Raw genomic sequence first — 12,941 nt, 5'->3', positions numbered from 1 at the left:
ATACTTACAAAGGTTGTACATTCAAATACAAAATAAATGTAGTTTCAAATAAGATCAATGATATGAGATAAAGTTGTTTGTTTCAAAAAATAATTCAAGACGTGCTCAAGATTCCTTTGTCCTGAGAGCAGCTGTAAAAAAATTCTGTATACTGGGTTTCTGTAGGTAAGTTAGAAGTGAAAAGAAGAAGTAGAAGCAGTGGCGGAACTACCGCCATAGCGACCCATGCAGGCGCTATGGGGCCCGCAGCTGAGTGGGGCCCGCAAGTGGCATACTAACTGGGAGTGCGGGGTGGTCCGCACTGGGTGGCACACGCTGCAGGGATGTCAGACGGCGTATGAAACAGTCACAACGGGCAGGCTTGGTAGCAGCAGTGGCAATGTGTGCAGGGAGATCCCAGCTCAGGTGGACTGAACCATCAGGCATAAATATAGGGATGTCGGCTGTACTTGACACAATGCTGTGCATTACGTTCTAACAGCCCAGCGAGTACAACTCCCCCCACCCCCTCCACAGAAATGGAAGAGGCTGCATCGACTCTGCTCCCTCCCTCTTCTCTGTGTCCATCCAAGCTCCGTGCAGCCCGTGTGCTGTGTCTGAAAGGAATGTGGGGGCGGGAGCATTTACAAAAGTAGCCGACAGCTGCAGAAGCGTGTGTGAACATCCTGGGAACATCCAAGTGAGTTTGCAGCACTGTCACTGTGTCCAGACTCTGCCCTCTCTCTCCCAAATCTTTCTCTCCCCCTCTTTCCTCTGTTGTCCTTCAGCAGAATCTTTCATTAACTCTATCCAAAGCATTTTCTTTTAACCAGCCGATACTAATAGATGGCCACATCATGTTCCTTTAGCCATGTTTTTCACTAGTGCAATCACAGACATTGCATGTGATTCGCACCACATTGCTGTGCAAATCACATGCAATGTCTGTGCAATGCAAGTTTAGCCATACAAACTGTATGGCTGAAATCGCATTGCATTCTCTCCAAAATGGTGCAGGACCCTTTTTTGGTCTGCACTGGAATCGGATCGCATGGGTGTTCACACCTATGCGATCCCATGCCTGCACCATTTCACAGTTCGCACTGTGATATGCAAACTGATATGGGGATGTGAGTAACTTTACATTGACCCCCGTAGCAGCTTGCAAAGGGCAGTGTGAACCTCCAGAAAGCGACATGCAATGCAGGAGTCCGCACTAGAATCGCGCTGATTCCTGCATTGCATATATGTGAACCAGGACTCAAGTTGATTCACACTGATGCACTGTGGTTCAGTTGCAGTGATGGTGTATACAGATTTTTCCCGCATTTAACTCCATTTTCACTACAGTCCCACAGACTTCTATTAGATTACACATTTTGACAACATTTTCTGAAAGCGCACCAAATGTCCTCTATACTGCAACTTTGGTGTGCTTTCAGAAAACACAGTAACATTATACAAACTAATAGAAGTCTGTGGGAATGCAGCTAAAAATGGGGATAAAATGCAGAAAAAACTGCGTGTACCCCAGAACTGCGAAAAACTCCAGGACAGCAATGTGAACTCAAAGGCTGCAGGGTGCTGAGTAATATAAAGGGGTCCATAGATGCTGTGTAATGTAAAGGGGTCCAGAGGTGCAGGGTGCTGTGTAATGTAAAGGGGTCCAGAGGTGCAGGGTGCTGTGTAATGTAAAGGGGTCCAGAGGTACAGGGTGCTGTGTAATGTAAAGGGGTCCAGAGGTGCAGGGTGCTGTGTAATGTAAAGGGGTCCAGATGTTCAGGGAGTTGTGTAATGTAAAGGGGTCTAGAGGTGCAGGGGTTCTGTAATGTAAAGGGGTGCAGGGGGTTGTGTAATGTAACAGGTCCAGAAGTGCAGGGGGCTGTGTAATGTAAAGGGGTCCAGTGGTGCAGGGGGTTGGGTAATGTAAAGAGGCCCAGTGGTGTAGCAGGTTGTGTAATGTAAAGTGGTCCAGTGGTGCAGGGGGTTATTTGATGTAAAGGGGTCCAGAGGTGCAGGGGGGCTGTGTAATGTAAAGGGGTCCAGTTTTGGCGAGGGGGTACAAAGTAGTGACAAAGAGATATTGGGGGATGCAGAGGTATGCGGGGGCACAGGGGGTTGTTTTTACATTTTAAAGTGGGGGGGTGCCAGATATAGGATCTGCCCTGGGTGCCAAATGCTCTAGGTACCCCCCACCCCCCCGGGGCCCGGTGAGGATGAGGAATGTAAGTTTACTGTTAAGCCTCCCAGGCCCCGCGAGTCCTGCCATGTCCTGACACATGCAGCCGCATACAGCAGGAGCAGAGAGCAGAGTGGGCCAGGCAGAACGCTTGAGAGCGCCTGTGAAGGGACATCGTTTTCAGCACATGAGGAGGCTCTGGAGTCTGAACAGGAGGTAGGAAAGGAGGGGGAGACTATCATCTTTTTTTTGTGGGGGGGGGAGGGCCCCATACAACATTTTGCTATGGGGCCCTGTGATTTCTAGTTACGCCCCTGAGTAGAAGTGTAGCAGAAGTGCCGTCTAAGCCTGCATCTTCCTTTTAAATAAACTCAGTTTTTTTGCTTGAAAGCGTGCCTAAAAATACAAACTCCCATATTACTCCCCTCATCATCTCCCTTCCACTCCCCTCTAAGGGTGTTGGCTAAGAGTAGGAATGTAATATGATCAGCATGACTAATTAAAGACAAAGCAAGAAGTGAGTTGGAGATACAGCTTGGCTCAGAATAATTATACAAACACCCAGTTTCTCAAACAAGATATCCATTACATAGGGATACCTTTCTAAAAATATAAACTTAGAATATCAATCAGAATGTCTTGACAGCTTCTTGAAATTGAGAACTCAGTTCAAATGTCACCATCATTAAAGTGGTTGTAAACCCTCCCCCACAACTTTGTCCCATGTAAATCAGCATAAAAACCCTAATGAACACTGCTTGTAGATATCTCCTCACTTGTTAGTATTGTTGTAATCCTTGATGTTCTGTAGAATGATGTCACTGAGCATGCCCAGATCTCCCCGATTTAAGGCACACTCTCTATGTCTTATCTATCTGTTATCAGGACTTCCTATGGCACAACACTGAACTCTGCTAATCACTCAGAGCTTCCTCCTACACACCATGTGACCATGTGACCTCACATACAGTCTAAACTTGTTTCCCTTTGTCAGACTTATCAGCTTCAGCTGCTAAGACTGCAGTAATGGCCATTAGCACATGTAAATACTATGAAATAAACAAGTAAGCTATGAACAGGGAAGCATGGTTGCCATAGAAACGTTGGATTGAGATGGAGGCTTTGTTAACAGTACAGGAAGTGCTCAATGTAAGGGTGGAAATACACTCCACTGTGGACTCAGAAAACAATACTTAAGATGGTGCTGCCTAACCCCTGGAAACAAGTTTTTTAAAGTTTCTTTAAACAGTAAGTAATATGCAATTTGGGCTGGATTACAGTGGCTATAGCCTGATAACGACTTATTATAATGGACTAAATGAAAAGAAGCATCAGAGTGGGAGAGTTTACTTCCTCTTTAAGTCATTAGTTGAAAAGACCTTTCCTGTACACAAAATTACAGGGGATTTCATAACCTCAGTTATATACTTATAGGACCAAATTAAAATGTACCTATTAAGAATATAAATACCCCGCAGTATAGGCATAGGTCCCTCTGTCTGCGCCGCAGATGCTCTTCAGGAGATAATGCCAGGCATAGTAATTCAATTTGCATGGGTTCAGACTCATTGGGACCCAGCTAGCAGAACTTGTATGCATCATGGCTGGGTTGGACTGGGCAAGATGGGCCGGTAGTGGGGCGCTTGGTGTCATCCAGACAGGCCGGTTGGATGGGGTGAACCTCTCAGCGCGGCGCTCATGTAGCCACCGGCCGATTTGGATTGCCAAGGTAATCAATGCCTCCAGGGTATTAGGTTCCCCCATACCCAGGCGAGCTCGTCCTTGAGGTTCTCAGAAAGGCCCAGACGGAATATGTGTCAAAGGGCTGGGTCATTCCATTGGGTGTCCCCACAACACAACCACATCTGAAATCTGAGACATAATCCTCGGCTGCTCGCCGACCCTGCTGCAGCGAATGGGGGGCTGTTTTAGCCATAACGGTACTGTCATAAGCGGGTGCGACCAGAAATGTGTGGACTGCCAGAAAATGCCAGACACAAGTAGTGTAAAATCATATAATTTATTTAAAAGATAAGTGAACAAAGATATAAATGCACCTCCAGCATATCAAACCGTGTAAAACAAATCAAACAACCAAACAGTGACCCACAAAGAACAACTGTCTAAACTAAGTATGTACAGCATATAGAGAATACCAAAATTGTAATTGTAGCCGAGCCAGGGTCATACACAGGAGATCCAGCAGATGGGACAAGGAGCAGGACAGGACAGGGAGAAGGTGGGAGGGAACAGGCTGCACAGCAGGAGTCCAGGAACAGATGCAGGGTTCAGGATAACAGGATCACAGGATGAACAGGTTCAGGATAACAGGAGGAAGAGGTTCAGGATAACAGGATCACAGAAACAGGCCAGGGCTCCAGGACAACACCAAGGCAAATGTGTGAGTTTCTGCTGGGTATAAATACAAACCTCTTGCAATCAGTCTCAGGTGACGCATGATTGCAGCTGATGATGTCGCCTCCAGGTTGCTGGGAGACACCAGTACCACAACCCAAAGATTTGACAGTGCCACGAGCAGGAGAAACCTTTCCTGACAGGTACGTTGGGGGTCGTCATAAATCTGTTCCATTGTGTTGAAAAAGGATGACATCTCCTGCGCCTGTGGATCCTCTTTCTCCAGTAGCTGGTGGGCCCGGTACTTGCTCCAATCCCCGGAGAATTGCTCGGGTGTGGGAACCCACGGTTCTGGTGGTAGCATCACCTCTATAGGTGAAGGACCTGCCTGTGCTGGAGCCGGACTGTTCAGAGAGCTGGGTGGAGTAGCCAGGGATTGTACCCGTTCATCCAGCTGAGTATAACCCTCTTGCAAGGATTTTACGGCCTTTGTAAGGGCATCGAGGTGTTGGCAGATCTCCTCCATTTGGATAGGGTCTTCTTACAGGCTCTGTCATGGCTGACTGATACTGTCATATACCTTAAAGAGGGATTTCACTGTAAAAAAAAAATATTAAAAGCCAGCAGCTACAAATACTGCAGCTGCTGACTTTTAATAAATGGACACTCACCTGTCCCAGGATCCAGCGATGTCGGCAGCCGAGGCCGATCGGTCTCTCGGCTGCTGCCGCCGCACTTCTAGGTGAGGGAATCAGGAAGTGAAGCATTGCGGCTTCACTTCCCAATTCCCTACTGCGCATGCGCGAGTCGCGCAGCGCAATAGGAATGGTCCGCGCTGTCTCCGGGACCCGTGTGTGTTCCAGCAGACAGCGCACCAGGACAGGAAGAGGCATAGACTCCTGTAGGAGTCTATGCCCAGAAGTGGGTGCAAATACCTGTCTTAGACAGGTATCTGCACCCCCCTTCCCCCTGAAAGGTGCCAACTGTGACACTGGAGGGGGGGGTTCCGATGAGTGGAAGTTCCACTTTAGGGTGGAACCCCGCTTTAAGGTAGAGCCTGTTGAACAAAGGAAAGCCTCTCCAACAACTCTGGTTCAAGGGCCACTGAGTTTGCAACAGCGGCCACGAGAGCACGGTGCGGTAGGAGTGCCTGTGATGTTCTCCATAGCAGCAGGACACTGGTAGGAGCCAGCAACAGTAGTGGAGCTGCAGTTGGTGGCTGTGGGTGTCAGGTCACCTTGAGGCGAGGTGACAGATGCACACCGTAGGGATCAGGAGTGCACCGCAAGGTTGTGAACCCTACGGCTGACTGCTGCAGATGGGAGACAGATCCCACTGGGGTTAGAGCGTAAGATTCCCTGGGGCGGGGAGTCTAAGAGCCAGCAGGTGTTCACCAGCGCCTCTAGTGGTGAGGATGGACTTGGCTGCAACTGGCTCCAGGTCGCGACCCCCAGGGTCCCCCAGCACATACCCACAGTAGGCAACAGGAGGATAGGGATAGTGAGGGACAAAGCCAAGGTCGGGGCCATAAGCAGACAGGAATAGTCAGGGACACACCAAAAGGTCAGGATCACAGGCAAACAGGGATAGTCAAGGACACGCCAAAGTCGGTAACGGAAAACAACAGCAGAGCACACGACAGGTAACAGGAAGCTAACACACAAAGGTTGATCAGCAGGGTTGGCCTGCAGTGCACAGGTTAATATAGAGTTCTCTGATAGGAGCTAGGGTGGAGTCATGCCAGAGGATGGATTACAAAAGCAGTCAGGTGAGGGTCGGCTGGTCTCTAGAGATGAACATATGGAAACAAGTAAGCAGACCAACTCTATTGCATAACCATGACAGGGTGAAGGCACTTGTGGATGCAGGGAGGCTGCTGGTCCTGGGTACCGCGGAAGCAGGTACGTGGAGGCTGAAGCAAGGTGCAGAGTGAGATAAGCCGGGTCAGATACAGAGGAATCAAGGTACATCAGAGATAACACTTAAGAATGGTTAAGTTCAGGCACATGTTTAGCAACAGAGAAATCCGGAGGTAAGACTGAAGAAAGGTCAAGCAAGCTGAGGTCAGGAATGGAGAGTAGTCAGGAAGCCAGGTAACGATCAGATCAAGGATAGGCACTGGAAACAGGATACAAGAAACTGTAGATCAGGTAAGACAAAAACAATTCCATAGCTCAACTCACCAACCAGTCTGCTGACCAACCAAATTAACCTGTCTAACCATCTGTTAATGGCGGGGTTTTAGTTAGCACACATTTTCAAATGCATGTGAAAGCTGCAAGGCCTCGTCACGGCACCCTGTGTTGTTTGCAGTCCTAACACTACAAATGTATAAGTGTCTCCACAGTGAAAGCACATGCATGGAATGGATAGATGTGGGACAGGTGAGCCTGGAGACTGCCCAAGCCCCCTTAAAGGTCCAGTAGATCAGACAGCAAAGGCCCTAGTACATCTGCCATCCTTATATACTACAAATGGGTGCCAATGCTAATGGGGGCGTGCACTCCTGTGCGCATGCGCATAGGCATTCTCCTGAGCCAGCGGACCTGCCTGTCAGGAGGGACATCATTGGAATTGTGCCCAGGAGTCCCTGAAAGCCACCAAGGCGGTGAACAAGTCCAGACCGCCACTCCAGATGAGCACAATATTGTCAATGTATCTCCCATAGAGTACAATTTGCTCATCATATGGATTGTCCATCCAGATATGTTCATTCTCCCAGTGGCCCATGGTAAGTTTAGCATACACTGGGGCAAAATTGGCCCCCATGGCCGTGCCCTTAAGTTGTAAGAAAAATGTATCCAGAAACATAAAATAATTGTGTGTCAAACAGAATTGAATACTGTCTAACAAGAATTGTGATTGTTTGGAATTAGTGTCTCCCTGTTTATTGAAAAAATATTGTACAGCTGCTAGACCTATCTCGTGAGGTATCGAGGTATAAAAGGGATATAACGTCTAATAAGGCCCATATATAAGTATCTTCCCGTGTATTACTTAAGAATCACTATGATGTGGCTAGAATCCCTAATATATGAAGCAAGTTGGCACACCTTGGACTGCAGAAAACAATCTATGTACATCCAAAGACCACTGGTAAAACTTTTTATGCTAGCTATTATGGGTTTTCCAGGGAGATTGGTAGTCACCTTATGGATTTTTGGAAGGTAATAGAAATGTGGGATGCTGCAGACAGGTTTAATCAAAAACCGTCTATCGATAGAATTCAGCACCCCTTTGTCAGAAACCATGAAATCAGACCAAGACAGAAGTACAGTTAAATCACACTTGTTGCATAATAAAAGTAAAAAGAACAAACGTAGTCAAAACATAGCCAAAGTTCAGTAACCAGAACGGATAGTCAGCCAAGCCAGAAGTCAGGGATCAATGTAGTGGAACAGCAAGCAGGATCTGGAGCTAGAAAGGGTGTCAGCCAAGCAATTCTTTAAACGGGAGTGCAGGTGATAGGTTCTGTGATGTTGACCAAGGTGAAGGCAGAGATGCTTTGGGCTGGACAGCTTAAGTAGGCAGGACTGACGAGCAGGATGCCATCAACAGCTGAGTAACTGTGGAGAGATATGAGCTGGCAATTAGCCGACAGGTGAGCAGCCAGCTCTGAGAAGGAAGGGCTGAGCCCAGCCCTGACAGTACCCCCTCCTTTAACCAGTTCCCGACCGGCGCACGCCAATGTACGTCGGCAGAATGGCATGGGCAAGCATATTGGCGTACAGGTACGTCCAATCTTCAATGCCACCCTGCCATCGCGAGCGCGCTGCCGTCGGCACGCTCGTGTGCCAGTCGGGACCCCCGCCACGGGCATACCCGCGATCGTCTCATGGGACGGCTGAATGGAGGAAATGCCGTGTAAACAGCATTTCCCCATTCTGCCGAGCAACTAGTGACGCTGATCTCTGCTCCATGTGATTGGAGCAGAGATGAGTGTTAACTAAATGAAAGCCCAGCCCCCACACAGTTAGTAACACACCCCTAGGAACACTTAACCCCTACACTGCCACCCACTGGTTAACCCCTTCACTGCCAGTGTCATTTACACAGGAATCACTGCATTTATATAGCAGTGATTGCTGTATAACTGACAATGGTCCCAAAAATGTGTCAAAAATGTCCGATGTGTCCGCCGCAATGTCGCAGTCACAATAAAAGAAAAAAAAAAAAACGCTGATCGCCGCCATTACTAGTAAAAAAAAAAAAAATTATTAATAAAAATGCCATAAAACTATCCCTATCTTGTAAACGCTATAACTTTTGCGCAAACCAATCAATAATCGCTTATTGCGATTTTTTTTACCAAAAATATGTAGAAGAATAGGTATCGGGCTAAACTGAGGGGAAAAAAAAAATTTTATATATATTTTTGGGGATATTTATTATGACAAAAAGTAAAAAATAATGCGTTTTTTTCAAAATTGTTGCTCTATTTTTGTTTATAGCGCAAAAAAATAAAAGACGCAGGGGTGATCAAATACCACCAAAAGAAAGCTCTATTTGTGGGAAAAAAAGGACGTCAATTTTGTTTGGGAGCCACGTCGCACGACTGCGCAATTGTCAGTTAAAGCGACGCAGTGCCGAATCGCAAAAAGTGGTCTGGTCTTTGACCAGCAAAATGGTCCGGTCTGTAAGTGGTTAATGACCCCTCCCACTTGGAGGACCACCAGGCTTGAGGGGAAATTTTTATGGAAATCATGGAGTAGGACAGGGGCATGTATGTCCGAGGATGGGACCCAAGAGTGTTCCTCAGGACCATACCCCTTCCAATGTACCAAGTACTGTATGCGCCTATGGGAGTCAACAATGGACTGTACTTCATACTCCTCATGGTTCTCAACTTGTACATAATGAGGACGTGGCACCGGGTGGTAAAGAGGTTGCAGACCAAAGGTCTTAAAAAGGAGACATGAAATACATTCGAAATACGCACGTTAGAAGGAAGGTCTAATGCGTAGGTCACTGGGTTAATCCTACGAATGTGAGCAGACTGCAGTTCCTCTTTAACATATTTAAACAAAAACATTAAAAAGCTTTATATGCAGGTGACGCCCTTCTTTTCTTGGAAGATACTTCAAACTCCTTTGCTAACCTAATATCCTTTTTTGCCCAATTTGACTCCCTTTTAGGATTTGTCATTACTTGGGACAATCTGTCTTGTTGCCCCGTATCCTTTTACAGGAGAGCTCCCAGACTGTGCCCCAAAGTTCAGGACAAAAGAGTTGTTCAAATGTCTAGGCCCTACTATTTCTGCCCTGGATAAATTTAAGAGTAATGGTTAAGTGTGGACCTTGTTTTTTGCACTGGTCCAAATCATTTGGTGGAGAGGGGATTAAGTTTCCTAAGGCGTCAGCATACCAAGACATTTTGGACAATTTCATGCTCCCAATTTTGTAGGAACAGTTTGGGGATGGCCCTTCCTGTTCCAACATAACTGTGCACAAAGCAAGGTCCATAAAGACACGGGTGAGTGAGTTAAGAGTGGTGGAACTTGACCTTAAATGTACCCTAATCAATTTTATATAATTTTTTGAGTCAGATAAAGCTTTCTTTTGGTGGTATTTATTCGTCTCTGTTTTTATTTATTTATTTATTTTACTATATAAAAAGAAAAAGGAGACCGAAGAGTTTGAAAAAAAAAATGAAAAATTCTTAGTTTCTGTTATATAACTTTGCAAATAAATAATCTTGGTTCATAAATTTGGGCAAAATGAATACTGCTACTTTTGTTTGGTGAAAAATAAACAAATCAGTGTATATAATTTAGTCTGTAAGAAAGTTATAGAGTCTACAAACTATTTCATATATTTTACAGTATATGTTTGAAAATCCGGATGTACTACCTATCTAAATGCCCCAAAATGCCAGGACAGTACAAACACCCCCAAAAATTACCCCTTTTGGAAAATAGACATTCCAAGGCATTTTTTAAGTTGTATTTTTTTTTCTTTAAGTGCCAGGACAGGGGAAACACCCACAAAATTACCCTATTTTGAAAAAGAAAACACCCCAATGTATTTTCTGAAATCATAGCCAGTCTTCTGAAAATGTATTTTTTTGTCATACATTTTTGGAAAGTGCCGTTTTTTGTATGCTTAATTTTGTTTTCCATAAGTTTTTGGAAAATGTGTAAAGAAAATGAAAATATATATTTTTTTTTCAGAAAGTTTTCAGTTTAAGATGATATTTTTCACACACCACATAGGCATGCCCAATTAGGTAGGCATGCCGATTAAGTACCGAACATTGTATTTTGTGTGTCACATGATCAACCAATTGTATCAAAAACAGTGCTCACCTCAGTATGAGTGGTCAGGGAATACATCTTGGTGTGTTGTCACCTATAGCAGTCCTGCAAGCTTAGTCTACAGGAAGGACTAGAGGTTAAAGAAAGGAAGAATAAAAGGAGTTCCTGTGGTTTCAGGAGTGCAGTTGTCTGCAGGGGATGGCTGGGACTGGACCCATAGTCAGTGGGATGTGCAGATGGGCCAGTTCAGGTGGTAGGCAGAGACATGGTCAGCAAAAAGGCAAAGGATCAGTCCAGGTAGCAGGCAGAAACATGGTCAATATATATGGTCAATAAGGCCAGGGTCTGCACAGGCAGCAGAGGCAACACTGCACTGGTGTGGAAGCGATCAGGAAATTCTATTGTTGGTTGCACTTGTCTGGTGATAATGGAGCTGGTGTGGAAGCAATCTGGATTATGCCCCGTACACACGAGAGGGATTAAGTCTGACAGACCTCCAAAGGAGTTCCGCCGGAGTTCCGCCGGAGTTCCGACGGAGTTCCGACGGAGTTCTGGCGGACTTTTCGACCGAACGGACTTGACCACACACCAACACACCAAACTCCGACGGAGTCGAACGTGATGACGTACGACTGGATTCGACGTAGGAAGTTCCTAGACAGTAGCCAATAGCTGCCCTAGCGTCGGTTTTAGTCCGTCGGAGTAGCACACACACGAGCGGATTTTTCAAAGGGGACCGGGTCCGGCGGAGTTCCGTCGGGAAAATTTAAAGCATGCTTCATTTCTAAAGTCCGTCAGACTTTAGCTTCGCTAAAGTCCGTTGCAGCCCACACACGATCGGATAGTCCGCCGGACTCAGTCCGTCGGAGTTTGGATGTCGAAAAGTCCGCTCGTGTGTACGGGGCATTACTGTTGCTGGCTGCATTGGTTTGGTGACCCTGAGACTGCTGTGGTGGCGATCAGGAACTGTTGCTGTCTTACACTTGTCTGGTGACAGTAAGACTTGTTTAGGAGCAATCAGGAACATCGTTGCTGTCTTACACTGGTCTGGTGATGCCTAGACTTTTGTGGCAGCAATCAGGAACACTGTTGATGGTGTACACTTATTCTGGTGACACTGGGACTAGTGTGGCAGCGATCAGGAAAAAATTGTTGCTGGCTTCACTGGTCTGGTGGCAATCAGGAATACTGTTTCTGGTGACTGTGACTGGTGTGATTAAAGGCACTGTGACTGCTTGTGCTATTAGGGATGGTTCACACATGAGGAGGGAGGCTGTTTAACACTTCCAACTACTAACCCCTTTAGCTACAGGGACAGCAGCCGGGAGTGTAAGCATGCTGTGGCTGTAAAGCTTTGCAGCCATGGCAGGATTAATACCCCCTGCATGCTCACCAATAGCAACCCATATAAGTCAATGAGGGTGCTTGTGCAGGGTGCAAGGGGTTAAAGCAGGTGATGAGGAAGTGGTACAATGCCCCCTCACCACCTGTCAAATGCTCTCTAAAGAGTGATCCAGACAGGGTTCACTCTTCAGAGAAAACTGCCCATGTTTAAAAGGCCTTATGGTGACACTAGGACTGACATGGCTGTGGTTTGGGACACTGCAACTGGTGTGGTGGTAATTGGGGACACTGACTGGCTGTACTGGTCTGTTGACATTGTATTACTGTGACAATTGCTGGTGACAATGACATACAGTGATATCAGAGCAGCCAGCCATTGAACATGATCACAGGTCATAAGTAAGAGTATACTCAAGTAAACAGTCGCATCTTTATCAGCCATACATTAGTTACATAAGATATGGTTAGGCAACCTCATGTGATCTACTTTTCTTTGACAAAAGCATAAATAGCAGCAAGACACATTTAGCGGCCATGGTTTTTATTTGGAAAGAGGTAGCTCTATATTATTAACTGCCCTGCAGCACTACAAAGTTTTTATAAACACTTGAAAAACAGTGTGTACAACTGAACAGAATTGGGATAAGGTTAGACGTTGCCTATGAAGGAGGACTGGCATCTTCGATACCAGTAAAAAAGTTTCATATATGATAGGGGGATTGGGAAGTAGAGGAGAAGACAAGATCCAAAGAAGAAGGGGAGATTGATTGTGACTCTAATGCCCCATACACACTATCAGTTTTTCTGCTGAGTTTTTCCTTCAGATTTACC

At 46.1% G+C, this 12,941-nt stretch overlaps 1 protein-coding gene across 2 annotated transcripts in view; it reads left to right on the top strand.

Annotated features, from left to right (window-relative positions):
* The window catches only part of CSAD (cysteine sulfinic acid decarboxylase), a 218,050-nt gene that overhangs the window by 86,931 nt on the left and 118,178 nt on the right, over window positions 1-12,941 (top strand). The gene's annotated exons all lie outside the window — the stretch shown is intronic.

Source organism: Lithobates pipiens, unplaced genomic scaffold (assembly GCF_037356315.1).
Source record: "Lithobates pipiens isolate NorthernLeopardFrog02 unplaced genomic scaffold, aLitPip1_a1.2 Scaffold_16, whole genome shotgun sequence".
NCBI lineage: Eukaryota > Metazoa > Chordata > Amphibia > Anura > Ranidae > Lithobates > Lithobates pipiens.
Note: the sequence above shows the minus strand (reverse complement) of the source record. Positions and strands in the feature narration are given on the sequence as shown.